Source organism: Chamaea fasciata, unplaced genomic scaffold, assembly GCF_029207755.1.
Source record: "Chamaea fasciata isolate MVZ Bird 193981 ecotype frontalis unplaced genomic scaffold, bChaFas1.0.hap1 SCAF_4, whole genome shotgun sequence".
Lineage (NCBI taxonomy): Eukaryota > Metazoa > Chordata > Aves > Passeriformes > Sylviidae > Chamaea > Chamaea fasciata.
The window spans coordinates 28,480,481-28,498,070 of record NW_027094089.1 but is presented as its reverse complement, the minus strand read 5'-3'; positions in this window follow the sequence as shown (position 1 = coordinate 28,498,070).

The following is a 17,590-nucleotide window of genomic DNA, read 5'->3' as shown; positions in this document are numbered from 1 at the left end:
ACGTCCCCTAGACTTTAACCTCTCATCTGTTTAACTGACAGGTTGTCAATCACACTGAGTGCCACACCCCCCTATTGGCGCATTGGTCTTTACACCCTGGTTGACCTTATGTGGTTAGGTTTCTAGCAGTTTCTCTGTTCTTTGTAATCCCATTGGGTTGTACCCCTGTCCATTTACCTTCCTTTCTCCCTATTGGTCAGTGTACTCCTTTTTCCCACCCACACCTCTTGGTAATTGGTTGCTACTGTTGGCTCCACCCCCTTGTGCCCATATATTAGCCTGGACCCTCTAACTGTGATTGTCTTTGCCTCCAGACCTTTTCAGTGTGTGGCTGCAATAAACCCCACTGGAATTCTACACAAAGACCGTTCCCATCCTCCATCGTCAGCAAGTGACCTGTGGTGTGCGTGTACATGTATGAGTGATTGCTGTCTGCCCAAACACCTTCCTCTGGGAGATGCTTTCAGAAGGTTGCAGTGAGTCACCACTGGCCTGCACTGCCACACTTATCCAGTCTCCTGGGACTTCACCATTGGACTGTCAGGAATTTTCAGATATGGAGAGTGTCTTGGTACCTGCATCAGTCATTTCCCTCAGGGCTTTGGATCCATCTCACCGGATCCCGTTGACTTTTGTACATTCAGGTTCTTCGGGTGATCCTGTATCTGATCTTTACTTACAGTGGGAGGGACACTGCTCCTTCAGACCCCATCCTACTGCGCGTCCTCTTGAGAAGTGTGGGAAAAGAGGCTATCACTGAAGCCCAAAGCAAAAATATTGATGAGTACCTTGGCCTTTTCCTCATCCTTGTTACCAGTTTTACAGCCTTGTTCAACAGGGGCCATTACTCCTTCTTTGACTTTCTTTCCCTTGTTAACATACCCATACGAGCCCCTCTTGGTATTCTTTGCCTTCCTTGCCAAGTTCTGCTCCAGCTTTGCCTTGGTCTTTCTGACCCTGTCCCTACACAACTCTACTTCATGTCTATACTTTTCCCAGAACATGTGTCCTAGCTTCAACTGCCTGTGCATTTCCATCTTTCCTTTTAGTTTCTCCAGCAGGTTCCCACTCAGCCATGGTGGTCTCTTTCCTTCCTTGCCCAGTTTGCTCCTGGGGATTGTTAGCTCTTGCAATCCGTGGAAGATTTCCTTAAAGGTCTGCCAATTCTGTTCCACTCCCTTGTATCTGAGGGCAATCTCCCAGGAGATTCCACTGACTATCTCCCTGAAAAGCTGGAAGCCTGCTTTCCTAAGGTTCAGGGACCTAATTTTACACTTTACCTGACCCATATCCCTCAGGACTGCAGACTCCACCAGTGCATGATCACTGCAGCCCAGGCTGCCTCCAACTCTTGATGTCCCCAGTTGGCTCGCTGGCACTGGTGACCATCAGGTCTAGAAATGCAACCTCTCCATTAGAACTGTCCATTACCTGGGTCAACAAGTTGTGCTCCATGCATACCAGCAGTCCCCTGGATTGTCTGCAGCTCCCATTGCTTCTTTTCCAGCAGATGTTGGAGTAGTTGAAGTCCCCCAGCAGGACAAGAGCCTGTGAACACGAAGCCTCCTGTCACTGAAGCAGGAAGGCTTCATCCATAGGCTCCCCTTGGTCAGGCAGCCCGTAGTAGAGGCTGACCACAAGGTTCCATTTTTCAATTTGTCTCTGATTCTTCTGATTCTTACTACAGGCTTTGAATCTGCTCAAGGCTGTTCTACAGACACAACTTTCCACACTCAATCCCACTCTACTTGTAGAGAGCAACCCTTCTGCCTGCCTGTCAGGATCTGGTTATTAAAGTTCTTAGAAATGCCTCTGCCTCAGTTAAGGTGCAAATGAGACCACACGGCAGTGACAATAGTATGGGGTTTATTTGGTAGTAAATACGAGAGAGAGAGAGAAAAAAGAAAGAAATAGAAAATGGGGGGGGGAGGGGGGCACGAGAGAAAGGGGTTGACAGAGACAGAATAAGGAAAATATCACTACTCCAAGAATCCCAATAATACTCCATTAATCCTCTCCACCTGGTCTTCTTGGTGGTGAAGGTCCCCCCCCCAAAAGCATAGAATTTGATGGGTTAATATATGCTCAGGCCAGGTAAGAATATCCAGGCACCTCCCTGGGGGATGAAGGAGTTTGCCATTATCTCTTACAGCAGACGCTGGGTGTGTTGCATCACATATAGTCCTGTGATGGAAGGCCTTGGGAATGACTCTGAGGGAACTTCGGGGGGCCATGGATGGATTAAGGCACCTCCTCAGCTGCCTCTCAGTGAACGTCCCGTGGACGTGGCATTCCCAGGGTTGGGGGTTCCATAGCCAGTTTGTGTGAAGGGAGGATGGGTTCACTGCCTCTGAGCAGAGGTTACTACACACTCAAACTTCTTCTCTGACCCCGGTTTGGGAGGGGGGGGGGGGGGGGGAATCTGTGCAAGCCTGCTCCCAGCAAATGCATCTGTGGACTATGGCCTCCCCCATCCCAAAGCAAGCCAAAGATTCTTAGCTGTCTTGTGTGGCTCTGTGTTTGGCTCCTATTCTTTTCCTTGTTTACTTGTTTGATTCAGGTGATTGAAGACTGAGTTTTCCTTTTATCTTATCTCAGCATCTTGACTTTTCATCCAAAGTCCCAGACAGATATTTTCAGGGAGGCTTCTTTGGTTATAGCTTCTTTATACAGTTTTTGTTATAGTGAGCAAAACCTTATATTTTTGAGGCATGAACTATTTCAGTTTCTGAAACTCTCCTTCCACTCCTATTTCTTTTGAACAGTCTATACTCATTGGTAGTCACATCCCAGTCACGGGACACATCCCACCAAGTTGCAGTAATGGCAAGAAGATCATAGCTTTCTAGCAACATGATGTCTTCCAGCTCGCATTGGCAACTGCACCTCAGCTGAGCTTCTCAACCTCAGCTGGACTGACAACTGTGTCGCCTTCCTGGAGGAACATCTTTTAATCCCTTTGATATGTTTCCCTGATCTTTCCCTGTTGGCTTCTGTTACCTTGGGAGTCCTTGGCTCGTCTCTGTAAGTGTGTTCCTGTGTAGCCAGCACATTTCTTAGTCACTGACAGAGGAACATCACTAGCACCCTGTCTCTCTAACCTTTGCATACCATCCCATAGATTGCCAGGATCAAGTCTGATATTGTCCCCCTCACCCATCACACCTAGTTTAAAGCTCTGCCAGTGAGCCCTACTAGTTCCTGAGCAAAGACTCTCCTCTCTTAGTGAGGAAAGTGTGTTCAGTCTGAAAAGCAGCATGAATGGTCCTGCATAGCCCAAACTATTATTGAAAAACCCATTTTTTTTCCATTGACACCAGCCCCGGAACCATTTATTAATAGATTCAGCCCATCTGTTTCTTTCTGTGTAGCTGTCTTCAAATGGAAATTCAGGAGAGTATAACTGGTGTTCCAGAATCCCTTACTAACCCAAAATGACAGAAGGAATACCAGGGAAAATGTGGACTGGAAATTCAATGGAACATGGTCCCTCTCAACCGAGGTTACAGAGAAGGTTGAGATACTGAATACATCCCTTCTTTTTGTCTTCATTGCCAAGGCCAGGCCTTGGCAATCCATGCCTCAGAAGACCAGGGAGACAGTTTGGAGCAAGAGGAGGAAACCTCGTTTGGTTGATGAGAAGAGGGTTAGACAACATCTAGTCTTGACATTGACAAGTCCACGAGCCCTAATGGAATGCATTCAGGGGTGTCATTGCTAGACCTTCTATCATCATTTAAAGGTCATAGCAGTCAGGAGAGGTGCCTGAAGACTACAAGAAAGAAAATGTCACCCTAGTCTTAAAAAACAGCAAGATGGAGGACCCAAGGTACTACTGGCCAGTCAGTCTAACCTCAGTCTCTGGAAAGTGATGGAATGCATCCTAGCAGCCATCTCTAATACAGGGGAGACAATAAGGTGGTCAATAGACAATAAGGAATAGTCCACCTGAACTTGAGGGAGCCCTTCTTTACTTGTGAGGGTGACTGAGCACTGGGACAGATTGCCCCAAGAGGCTGTGGAGTCTCCTTCCCCGTTGATATTCAAAAGCCATCTGACACTGTTGTACACTACAATGACACAAAGATTCTGACTTTAGAAGGCTGAAAATGACTTCTTCATTTTTGGAATGTGTCTTCTTTATACGCTATTCTGCACAGACTAATTTGATTGGTGAAACAAAGACCAACCTCTTCAATCCCATTGGTCAGACAAGAGGGACGTCAAGAAGAAGTCCCTCCTAGGGAAATAATGTAAACAAATTTGCAGTTACAAGAAGATGTCTCTTGTTTACAGAAAATTCCCTGGGAAAAGAACTTCAGAAATCAAAAACATCTCAGGCACGAACCAGAGCTACAGCCATCTGGAACACATTTCTGAGCCATGTTCTCTAGGGGACCCCATTTGAGAAGGGAGGCTGGACCAGATCTCCTGCAGTAGTCCCTTACAACCTTGCCCCTTCTGTGAGTCTGTACAGAGAGAACAGAGATTAGCTCTGTTGCACATACTGTATTTGTGGAGCATCATCTAAACTGCCTTTTCTTACTGCAAATTACACCAGAAAGGTATGTATATTCCTTCTTTCTTAAAAAAGCAAACTATAGCCTTCAGTGATAAGACATTGATAATGTTTGAGCCTGCTTTATTTCTTATTTCTGTGGAGCAGCAATCTGCTGGACATCACTAACAGTCATGCAATACAGGGGGAATGTTGTTACCAGGATGGTGGTTGACAACTGGAAAGTGTTCTTTGGGCTGTTGGGATTTTATCACTTCCAATTGTAATTGATAACTTGTTAAATTGGGAAGGAAAGAGATGAATAAACAAGCTGGAAAATGTTATTTTAAAATGCAGATGCTAAACATGTGAAGCCTGATAAGCATCATTGTCCTATGAATATTGGCAAATATCTCCTAACAACAGGTTCTTATGTCAGTGTCCAAATGTTTGCCTGCTAAAAATAGTCTCTCTTCTGCCTTAGCTTTCTTGTAACAAAAAGGATGTTTACTGTAGCTTTACTTTCCCCTCCTGGCACTGACGTAGAAGAGAATTTCCTTCACAGCTATGCCATCTTGACTGCCTCTATGCTGGCTCCTTCAAGGAGGGAAAGATAGGGGTGGCAGTTCCCAGAAGGTCCTAGCAAATGGGAATCACTGAGCTCATCCTCCCAGGGAAGAGGTACTTCTTAGTGGGTCTGTCATGCTGCGATAAATAGAATTTTCTCTAAAATGACATAGTTTTTTCTGCTAAGTTTTTGATCAAAACACAAAGAAACAACAACAAAAAAAGTACATCAAGGTACTGGAGCTTTGATTAATGTTTGTATGAATGCAAAACATTGCATTCAACATCTCACCAAAACTGGACACGTAAAAGCAGATGGTTATGCTCCAGTCCTCATTCTCATTTATAATCCAGCTCAATAAACAGGACTGCACACATCAAATTGTGATTATCTTCTCAAATAACACCTGTTTAATAACATGCATTAAAACTGCTCATTTTGACAAACAAGGGATGTTGCATGAATATTGCAAGTTTATGTTAGTCAATGTTTTCCAAAGTGCTTGAGAGCACAGGTGAAAAAAAGCTGTTAAGGTCATTACATGTAGGAATTGTTGTTGTGATTGCTGTGATTGTTTTGGGCCCAGATTAAAAGGTAATCCATTTTAATGCCACCTACTCCGGTTTCACATGGAGACTTAAGACACGGGGTCCCTTAATCCACTGTCCCTCTCCATCTGTTCAATGTCTTTCTGATGCCAATATTCAAATATGGTGTCAGGTCCTCTAAATCTTGCATGTATTTTTTTCTCCTGGTATATCTTAAACCATATGAGAGATCTGTTGAAGCACCAAATATGTTCAGACAGATCGATGTTCAAAACAGGACTAGAACTTAGCCGTGCCACTATATTTTATATATTAAGAAACATAAGTGGGGTCAGTTATGAGCTGAAAGTACAGCTGTAACACCAAACTACACCTTTTAATACTGATGATTGTAAAAACCTTAAGCATTCCCTCATCCACATAATAATTACTAAGAAAAGACAGTAAAATATTATGTTGCTTTGGCAATAATCAGTTGCAGTTTACATAATTCATGTAAAGAGATGGATAACATCATAACTCTCTAGAGGCACTACAATTAGAGACATGTCTGACCCATGGGCACTAGAACTATTAATTACATGAGAATGAACCATTTGTTGAAAGCAGAAATATACCTTCATCCCTCAGACCTGCCAACCAAGTAGCTGTAAGGGAACTACCTGCTTTAGGAGGGAGCACAACATGTTCTGCCTCTCAGTGCAATGTTTGACTCGAATGTACAGAGCTAGAACTGAGAAAAAGTTAGAATAAAAGGTATTTATTTATGCCTTGAAATGGATCTGAATTCAAGGAGTTAAAGATGAAAGTTTGACTACTGTTAGTCATGAATGAATGATCTAGGTAGCTTGAAGAATCACTGGCAAAGTGTCACCAAAGGGAGGTTTAATAAAGTTTTAAGAACTACAACAAAGTTCTATGGAAAGATTCACTGTATTACTTCACAAATGAAGAGCACAAGAGAAACTATGAATAGAATCAGTTTAGAACAATTTTCACAGAGACCAGGGATGCAAAGGCTGAGGGTGAACTAGGGATTTAGCAGCACTTAATCATTGACTAATTTAACATTTATGAAAAGATTCAACAGGATTTACTATAAGCATAACAATAATGATAATTGTAGATGATGATAATCATACTAGACTTACCATCTGACATTTAAATCAATTCTTAGATGCATGCACACAGAGACAGAGAGATAGTATGTATGTATCTACACTTACAAAGATACCTGTCAAAATCCAATTTTTAGTGAAATACCTAAAAAGCCTGTGCATTTCTCAGTGGGCAAGGGTTGAGCATTGAGGACTGGGGAGGTGTCAGACCAGGCCTCATCATCACCTTTTGGCAACAGTCTTCTGAGTATCACAACACTGAGAGCTGGTAAGCTCTGAGAGGCATCCCAGAAAGACAAGATTGCTGGCTACAGTCCTCTGTGGCCCAAGAGAGTTTGAGGTGCCTCAGCCAGGACCACTGCCTAGAAGGTTGTGAGATTATTGGCTTTAGTCATCAGTCAATCTGTACCCTGGCTGTGATCCAAGACAAAAAATTTACTCAGAAGACAAGTAACAGTAACATTGTCCGACTTAGGCTAACATTCAGAAAAAAAATAACATTCCAAGGCTATCTGTTGGAAAACAGGAGCTCATTAGGCAACAGAAGTTCCTGGGAATGGATAGCTTCTGATAAGCTCAAGGGGAGCTACCTGTCCAGGAGCTATTAATCAGGGAAGGCCTCACAAGCAGTCCTGAGGTCACAGAGTAGCCTGGGGGAGAAGACGCACCACCACACTATAATATGAATATTTTTTCAATTTGAGGATGCCATAAGGCCTTCCTCCAGTCCTGGACTGACAGTTGTTCATGTATCTGTACTTCGCAGCACAGAGAAACATGGGACTCCATTTTGGAAATAGGCATCTGAAAGTACTAAATCTTTGCTTAAGCTGCCTACCTTCCTTTACTATTTCTTGGAGTCAGAGAGGGAGAATGAAGTCTGGCTCTCTTGCTCAGAGGAAAGTGCTGAGAAAGAAATTTCTAATGTTCTCACTTAGAAAGTACCTATGCTTTCTGATGAGTTGCAGAAGGGGAGGGCAGGCTAACAGAGGTACTCAACATCTCTTTGGAATTAATAACGGCAGGACAGTTTTTAGAAAATTACTGGTAGCTCAGTCCTGTGCACTTACTCCCAGGAAAAAAAAAATACAGTAGTATATTTATCACATTGGCGGGAGAGGAAATGTTGGCTTACATTTGCAGTTACGGCTTTCAAAAGAATTTGTATGTTCTTTGGAACTCAGCACAGATTGAATTCTTGTGCCCGGATGAGCTTATGCAGATGTAGAGTTTTGTGGCATGCTTTAACAGCTTTTTAGTTACATGTTAAGGGTAATGTTAGTGCTGAGCTTTTAAATGGTAGCTGGATGTATTTATGATGAATGTACGGCTTCTTGGGAATTAGAATTTCTTAAGCTTCATACACATAGAGATGGGGGTGAACTGTCATACATTACTCTTAGGAAAAATTTAAAAGACATAGCATATCAACTGATTTTAAAGCCATTAAACCCAACATGGGAGATTATTGTTAGGAGGGAACCTGCAGAAACATCAGTATGAACCACTCTCCTGGGGAGTAGGAATTAATCTTTTGGAGATTTTCATACCCTGAAAGGGCGGGAGTAAAAACTACAAACTATTACCTTTAGATGAAAACCAGAAGCAGAATGTTTTATTATTCTTCTCTTTCCCTTTGCATTACATGTTTCTTATATTTTTCTGCAAACTCATTTTCTCCTGTGCTTTAAGCAGGCTCTTAGGAGTTGCTGGCCACAGCATGTTGAACAATGAGGGAATGACGCTGTGAGGAACCAGCTGAATGGTGCCAGTGTACATCAGTTCAGTTGCAGGAAGAGGATGGGGGTGGATCTGGAAGAAGCAATGCCTGAAGGAAAAACCAGAAGTTTACCTGGTCTGGAGCTCAACACAGCTATGGAAAGAGCATATATCATTAGTTATTCCTGACTCATACTGTTTGAAACAGGGTCCTATCTAATGGCAAAAAAAGAATATTTTCCACCCAGCAAGAAGATCTGTCCTATCCCTCCACTTCTCAGCAAAGGAACTCAGACAAAGTTAACTCCAAACAGTGAGAAGTTCCGTGATTAATACTTTCATACCCTCCATGTCTGGGGAGCTGTGCCCCAGTTACACTCCACATACTCTCTGGCCCTGGTGCAACGTAACTCAGACATCCTGAGCAGAGTGGTAGGCACAACTCTGAAGGTGCAAAGATTTCTCAATAGTTTGAGAGGAAAACACTGGTTTAAGTCACAAAGCATGCATACAAGAAAATGAAACTATAGATAAGCACCTTAGAACTTTCATTTATGAAAGGAACTGTCTTTTGCCGTCCCTAAGAAAGGACCTGCTCATAATTTCTTTTAGGATCATAAAGCAGGCAACAGATTTTATTAGCCCTGTAACTAATTTGAACATTAAAAAATCAAAAATGTTGAGAGAAAAAGCAGCTGGTGAGCATTGTCATAACTGTTATCTGGACAGTCTCAGCTCCCTCACAGGCACTGCTTTGCTCTCTTGATGAAATGGCTCCCCATTAATGCAAATAGATTGGGGTATTTGCACTTCCTGGACAGAGAAACTTGTTAAGTAGTTTACCTGCTTTGTTTCTTTCTGTGTAAAGGCATGCTTGGGGACTAGTCTTATTGAAAACAGGATAACTCTGAATCGAGTCATCAGTGTTGGAAGAGACATTCAAGATCATTCAGTCCAACTGTCAACCCAGCACTACTGCTGGTAATCTCTAAACTACTAAACTTCACTCACCACCAGATCCAGATGCCTCTTGAACACCTCCGGGGAGAGTGGTTCCACCACCTCCCTGGGCAACCTGTTCCAGTGCCTGTCCAATCTAACAGTGAAAAACATGTTTCTAATATCTAACCTAAATATCCTGTCTCAGCTTAAGGCCATTTCCTCTTGTCCTCTCACTGCAGGCATAGTTGAAGATACTGGACCCCACCTTACTGACAAGCTCCTTTCAGGCAGTTGTAGAGGGCAATGAGGACTCCCCTGAGCCTCCACTTCTCCAGGATAAACACCCCCAGCTCCCTCAGGTGTTGCTCAAAAGACAGGATCTCTAGATGCTTCATGAGCCTTGTTGTCCTTCTCTGGACATAGTTCAGCACTTTTTGAGGCCCAGAACTGGACACAGCACTCGAGGTGTGGCCTCACCAGTGCCCAGCACAGGGGGACAATCCCTGCCCTGCTCCTGCTGGCCACACCATTGCTGATCCAGGCCAGGATGCCATTGGCCTTCTTGGCCACCTGGGCACACCCTGGCTCATGTTCAGTCACTGTCACCAGCACCCCCAGGTCCCTTGCTGCTGAGCTCTCAAGCCACTCCTCCTCCAACCTGTAGGGCTGCATGGGGTTTGAAAATGTTTGTTCCAACCACAAATGCACTTTTTAAAACACTTTAAGAAACTTAAAAAATAACACTTACCACATTGTTTTCCACTTGGATGACCTTCTTCTGTTTTCTTACAAAGAATATACAAGTGTGAAATGAAAGAATAGGCACCAGAGTTTCTCATAACTGCTCACTCTCTGCCTCTCTAAACCAGGACTGCTCTTCTAGAAGCAGCCATGTTTCCTTAACTACCATGATTCTCACCAGAAGCACCATCACCAAAGAGCCCAAGGGGAGTAAAAAAAAATTCTGATTTTTCAAAACTAGATATATTTTATACAAGTGTATTGGATGAATTGCCTCACACATCTCAATTATCAACTGGGTATTATTTGGAATGCTGATCATGACTCTCTGTCACTACTTGACAAATGAGTGAAAACTGTCAATGTCCCTTTAGGTCAGGAGTTGATTGATTCTATGAGTCTTAAATCTGTTGTCTAATGTTAACAGTAATGAGATAACTAAGGAAAATCAGGAAGCTTCTGGTGGTAGAATCTCTGCCACAAGAATCTAAATATATAAACCAGACAGAGGGGATGCAATATTTTTCATAAACTTGAGTTGACATATCTAAAAAGAGAGATAGTTCTTTTAGCACACCAGCCCTTCTGAAAGTCAAAAATAGAAGCAGAAACTTTTGAAGTTAAATGCAGGCTTCGATAGGAGAAACCTCACAGTTCACTGTGAAGGTCACTGCTATACATTCACGGAAGGAAGTGATCTGCTTTACTTGAAATGAGAGTTAAAATTAGCTCAGACCCATCTCAAAAATCCAATAATCCATGTTGTAGGCTGAGCTATCACATCCTGTTTCTAAACTTGTATTTGCAATGTTTTACTTCCTTTCCAAAGGCTCAGCCTTTTCCAGATGCCAAAGCTTCTCTTTGCATTGCAGAGCTGCAATAACTACTTGTATTCTTGTTTGCACCTTGTTGTAAGTTCTGCTGAATGTTATCTTTGTGCATTATTTTGCATTTGCTCTGGGGCATTAGTATGCACTTCATACATGAAACTGTGGTGGATGTGTTACACAATAAATCTGCTATGGTTGGTCTGTGCCAATAATAACTGCTTTCAAAACTGAGAAACTGCCCCATGTCAAGTAATCCAGAACATTAAAGGCTGACTAAGAACCCACAACCAACATCGGCATAAAAAGTCAATTTGAAATAGAACCAAAGATCTGATAAAAATAAAGTATTCCCCAAATGTCCCCTGAGTTGGACAAAATGGTTGTGTCAGTCTACAGCTGTGGAACTGAATTTTTGTGTTCTCTTTGGGCAGTCTTAACTGCCTCCTCTCAGCACGGATGTGCAGAAAAGCATCTGCTGCGGTCCTGGGAGGCATACAGATTTTTTATTCCCCAGAGTGTCTTGTCTGTCAGGACAATGACAACACCCAAACAGATACCCCATGCTCAGAGGGCAATATTTGCCCTTCTGGCTAATGTATTTATCATTTTGCAAGCAGGTTCTTTCTCACAGTTCTGGCTTTGTTTGCATTTGTCAAATCCGATGGCCTGTAGGGGTTTTTTTCCACTGATGAGGAGCTTTATTCAAGGTACTGTCTTCCCTAGTTTAAAAAGATGTCCAGTAACTGCGTGAGGTCTCTGGTCATCGGTGGACCATACAGCTAAAGTCAGGAAAAGGAAAATATGGCACTGGCCTACCTACCTCCCCTGGGTGGCTGATGTTAACAATAGCTTCAATCAGAAAAGCATGCTGGAATGAAAGGATCAAAGTGAGTTGCTGAAAAAATCTAGTAGGGATTTTCACTTTCACACCTAGCTATTTAGGGCATCCTTTTTGTCCATCTTTTCTTTTATCCATTCTGTCTTAAACATCACCTGCTCTCATTTCTAAAAGAGGCCAGCAGACCAGATTTTGCATGTCTCTGTTTCCTAGATGTCTTAACTTTGCTTAGAGGCCATTGATCAGTGTGTGACCTATTTTCATTTGGTACACTGACTTTACTAATGACATGCTTCAACTCTTCAGATCAGCAGCCCAGACAAGTGTAACTCCAATAAACTAAGTTTAGTGCCAGCCACTTTTAAATATTTACATAATTGTAGAACATATTTTACCTGGAAAAAACTGGAGATATCAATATACAACACAAGGTAAGAAACACACAAAAGCTTCTGATACAAGACAGAAAAGAGCTTATTGAAAAGTGTGGTTCTCAGCTTTCCACAGAATCTCTGAATAAATGCCTCTGTCATGTCAAAAACTTTGATTGTAACATATGGTGTTAAGTCTCCGTACTACATGTTTTTTAATCTTATTGTTTTTATCTTAGAACAGTGTATAGAAAAAATCTATGAAAGATAATAATTGTTAATTTAGTTTACTAAAATCCCGATGAGAAAGAGAGGACAGGATGTCCTTCTTTCACACATGAGTTGGTTGCTTCCCTTGCCTCTGACAAGGGCAGCTTTCAGCCCACTTTTTCTTCCTGAGCAGACTCTATTCTGCTCTGTTCAGGATTGCTTTTGGCATGTCTTGCTTTGGTAGCAATGAGCTCCTCTCATATCTACAGTGCTGATAGGGAGGGCTGGCTTATATCCAATTATGCAGTAACTCATTTTTCTGTAGACCCTCAACTCTCCTCCTACCTTCAACTCTAATTTCCCTGAGTTTCTCTATATCCAAGCATTATGAAGACATGCATCACTGTCTTGCTCTATTTGAACATTAGCTCCAACTGTTGAGAATTAGGAATAATGACTGGTACTCCTGTTTGCCAGAAGATTTGATTCTTTGTATCTGTTTTGTTCTACAATCCTAGTTAATTACAGAAAATAAGACAACAGAAGTTTACAATCTCAGAACTGTTCTCCTCTCTTGTGCTTCATGTTTATAATACATAGTAAAAAGTGGCCTGTACATGTCTAGTTACTGGCAGCACATGGATAAAAACCAGGTATGGTTGTTCTGGATAGAAGAGAGTGTCATAAGACAGACAACCTATAACATAGACTCTTGCATTATACATCTCATAACCCTGTTCCTGTGTTGTCTGTGTTCTCTGAGCTCTAGTAACACTGACTTCTGCCCTTAGGATTCAGGAAGCTGCTATTCTATCCATAGAAAGAAAATAAACACTAAGCCTAACTGGTAAGTAACTCTCCTATACTGTATCCTGCAGTACTTGAAGACTGAAATTGGAAAGGGGAAGGGAGATCAGGAAGGGAAACATACTGACTGAAGTACTGACCTCTTTGTTCTGTTCAGAGGATTTTGACTACCCTTTGGCATTATTTCCTTTAACAAGGAGGTTTTATGTGTAAGATATTTGTGCATTGAGAAGGACTAAATTAAAAAAAAAAAAAAAAAAAAAAAAAAAAAAGCCAACACAAAAGATTCTAGACAGTTCTTTTAGGGCACAAAACACTGCTCCAATTGTTCCTCGTGTTTGAAGCTTTGTGTCTTTAATATTGGGCATGAAGCTTTAGCGTCACACACATCTTTGTTCCTTCTGCATGATCAATGCAGTTGCATAATGGGCCTAGCAGTCATTTATAAAGTAGGCCGGCTAATTCCCCATAACAATCCCATCACCAGTATGCAGTGTCTCAAGTCTTGGACTCACAAAGTTTCAAACACCTTAAATGGGACCAAAAATCAGCAGAAACTGGGGCAGCTTCTGAAAAGAGATTCTGATAGCAGACCAAGTGGCCACAGTGCCAGGATGTCTCCCTAAATGTCTGGACAGATATTCTATAACTAAGTAAGCACTTAAGAGCATTCATATTGCAGAAAAAGCCAGAATGACTGTGATTCCTACAGGACGCTACATGAAATATTTGCATGTATTTGTGGTCATTAGGTTTTACAGTTTCTTATGGACGGTTAATACAGTTTGCACTCGTTTCCCCTCACTGCATTTAAAGGTGGCAAATAGTGGCCACAGAGAATTACATTGAAGGAAATTATGTATCTGACTGTTTCTCTTTTAAAACCTTTAAAGGCTACAGCTTTAGAGTCTTTACTTTTGCAGCACTCAACTTTGAGGTTAGTATAATCTTTGTTTCGTCTGGCATTTTCAAGAAAAACAAGTCAAGCTGTGAAAAAAACAAAATGAGAAAAATAACACCCTGCGCAAACCTGTGGTCTGACTTCACTTTTAGATGCAGATGCTGTATTAAGGTGTTACTGCACTTTCTGAGGGCAGGGGCTAGTGCCTGAAATAAAGCTGCGTGACATTCAACTCAGGCAGCACAGGGGAAGAATGAGAGAGTAGTGAGGGTTAAGAGAAGATGAGTCTCTTTGACATTGTTTTCACTTGACACTGAAACTTGGGTGGAGCTATATTGTTTTCATACTCTGTCATATATACTGGGGGAACACCTTCCAGAGCTATCTATCAATCTTGACCATGTAAGTATGCATTAAATTCAAAGAAATAGAGTTTTGTGTCTTTGGGGACCAAATACAGGATCCTATAACTACCACAACTGCAAGCCTGTCTTCCTGCCAGTCCCAGGGAACTTACATTGAGCAGGCAGGGAGGGAACAGACCTTGGCACCACCCTAGAAGGAACTAAAAGCTAGCACAGCCTGCGTGACTGCTTCCCTAAACACCCTCCTCTTTTCTTGGGAGATCTTTCTGGGAAAACATAAGATTGCCTGAAGCTCTTGGTAGTCTGCCTGATTTTTAATTAGTAGATCACTTCGAACAAAACTGCAGAAGAATTCAGGTCTTTGGAAACACTGCCAAGCTTCAAACAAAGAAAATTAAAATACATGAATTATAGCAGAAACAAGCGGTTTGCACCACCTCTGCAATGATTTAAGGAGAGCAAATGGTATCATTTCCTGTGTATAAGAACAATCTATGACAATAAAATCCTGCAAGGGAAGTGACACACTGAAACTGCATGGCAGCATCAGTGCAAATGTTTAATTCTATACCTAGGCCAGCTTTTGTGTGTTTTATAATTTATTTGTTAAGGATGCCTATACGTGAAAATTAATTAATAGAAATTACTTTACTGGAAACACAAAAACTAGTGCCTTGGAGAACAGGGGAAGTGTGGAACACAAAAACTGAGAACATATAGAACAGAGAACATATGGATGGGGTGGTGAGGGAAAGACTGGTGTAGAACTGAAAATTAAGAGGGTAAGTTAGGTAATTGTCCTAAGGTGACTTTAAGATGCTTGTATCCCCAACTGTCTGTTCTGTTTATGCTGGATATTAAGTTCTGCACCTTTAAGACAGGTTCCAAGGGTGAAGGGGGGAAAAGACGCATGGGGTTTGTTTGCAGACCCTACACTTTCTCCCCTGCGTTCTCTCTCACAGACTGTGCTGTCTGCAGCACGGACAGCAGGAGAGAGCTCTCCTTGACTTTTAGTTAGTTTTCAGCTAGCTAAGGCAGAGAAGTTCCCCAAACTGTGGTTTTTCATTTCCTTGGAGCTGTTCAGCCCTGCTCTGGACTGAAAACCCAGAAAAACACCGGGAGCTCAGACGTGTGGCCCACCAGGGCCAGGACATGGCATTTTCCAGCGCAGGAGGCACTGATGAGAGATTGAGCTGAGTTACACCCCACGACAAGGTCTATCTGAATTTGCCATCTCTTCAGAACAATAAAAAATTCCATTGTTTAATATTATTTTTTTTTCATGTTTGTAAGTACTTTACTTGTTAAATAAACAGGTTTTTTCCACTTTTCTCCAAATAAATCTTTCCCAAACTGGTAGAAGGGAGGGGCCACTTGAATTTGCTTTCCAAAAATAAACCCATTTGGAAGTTCCCTCCCAGATTTGCCCTAAGCCAAGACAGTAATAAACCAAGAAGCTAAACGAGACTTAGTCAATCCATAAAGACTAAAGTGAAGTAAGGTTACCAGTAGACTCGAGACAAGTCACAAACATCATGATGAACTTTGTGTAAAAGCCCCAATTTTAATAACCCATTTTCTATAGGGTGATGTTCTAGAAGTAAGCTGTTTGTATATGTTGATACATAGTCCAGTGCAAAAGCTATTCATGGAACTCATTCGTTTGTCACATCTCTAAGTAGAATACACTTCTTTTTAGGACAGACTGCCATAACCTGACTTCAACAGCTGAGGGCACTCCACGACCAGCTAAATGAAAAACATGGTTCTACCAAAAGCTAACCTGAGGCAGGAGAGCTATCAGTTAACCCTAATAGCTGAAATCAGAGGACGAGGCCAGCCAGGTAAAAGGTCAGGGCTGCCTGCCAAACCAGTGTGGGCTGCCACCTGAGTCCAGTATGAATGGTGTGTTTACCTGTAGGAGCACACTGAATTGCCTTAGATTGGCATACCAGGTATGGAAAATCATATTAGTGGCACCAAATAATCAGAAAGTTCAGTTGAGAGAGAGTCAGTCTGGAAGCCATGTATATGGTGTTGTTCCTGATTTCATATAAAGCTTTGGTTTCCCTGGCAAAATCACGGTCATGAACACAGTGACAAAGCTCCATAATATTCATGAAGTTAAACATCCAAGATACAATGTACTTCTTTTTGGAAATTTAAGTCTCTGAACACCTCATTTTCATAAGGTTAAGGTAAGAATAAGCAGTTCCTAGCAAGACCTTCTTCCCACAAGCCTGTAATCAGACAGCTTCTGAATTCGTCAAATTCCCATTCCTCATCTGAACCAGGGATTTATGCACACCCAGTCTTCCCAGACCCTCAGTTATATGGGTTTTATGAACAGCTGTATATTTGTGTCAAAAGGGAGCTGTAGGAATAAGTGACTGCTTTTTCTTCTAGAGACAGAAGGAATGCCTGAGGCCTAATTTTGGGCTAGGTTTGCCCTGTTTCTTGGCAGGGAAATTAATGCTGTATACTGATTTGGCTACAGAGCTGCAGCTATCTTAGCCAACTTGCAAATAAGCTTCTTCTTGTGCAGGCTTCAGGTATATTTGAGTATTTTGCTAGTGTAATTTGGAAGAAAAAGTTGGAGATTACAGAGCAAAAGCTAGGATGGCTTTTCTTTGCAAGACATAAAAAAGGTAGGTTTCAAACATTTACTGTAATGTTATTTTATCCAAGAGATCACCTTTACAAGAAATCAAGTTTGTAAACCTTACAAAAAATAGTATGGTAAACTTGGCACCTTGAGATAAGTATTAGGTAAATGCTCCCTGTTCAAAAGTGAGAGAATCAGTCTTAGAGTAACTGCAGCATGGGAAAGCCTAGCAGCCTCGTGGCCTTTTGTAACTCAGAGAGAACACAGCTTAAATACTTCTTTTCACTAAAGTAGGTGAGAACAAATAGTGCCAAGTCCTGCTAACCAGAATACTTAGTGTATTTAGCTTTAACCATGTGCTTGTGCCCTCTTAAAGTCAAGTTTAACAATCTGCCCTAAACCTTTACCAGACAAAGCTCGTTTTTCTTACGTTTGCTTTTTACCACGTGCAGTACCACTTCTTTCCAGAGGAGGGGAAACGTGTACTTCTATTCTGCGTATTTCCCCTTTCCCCAAAAGCCTTTCAGGG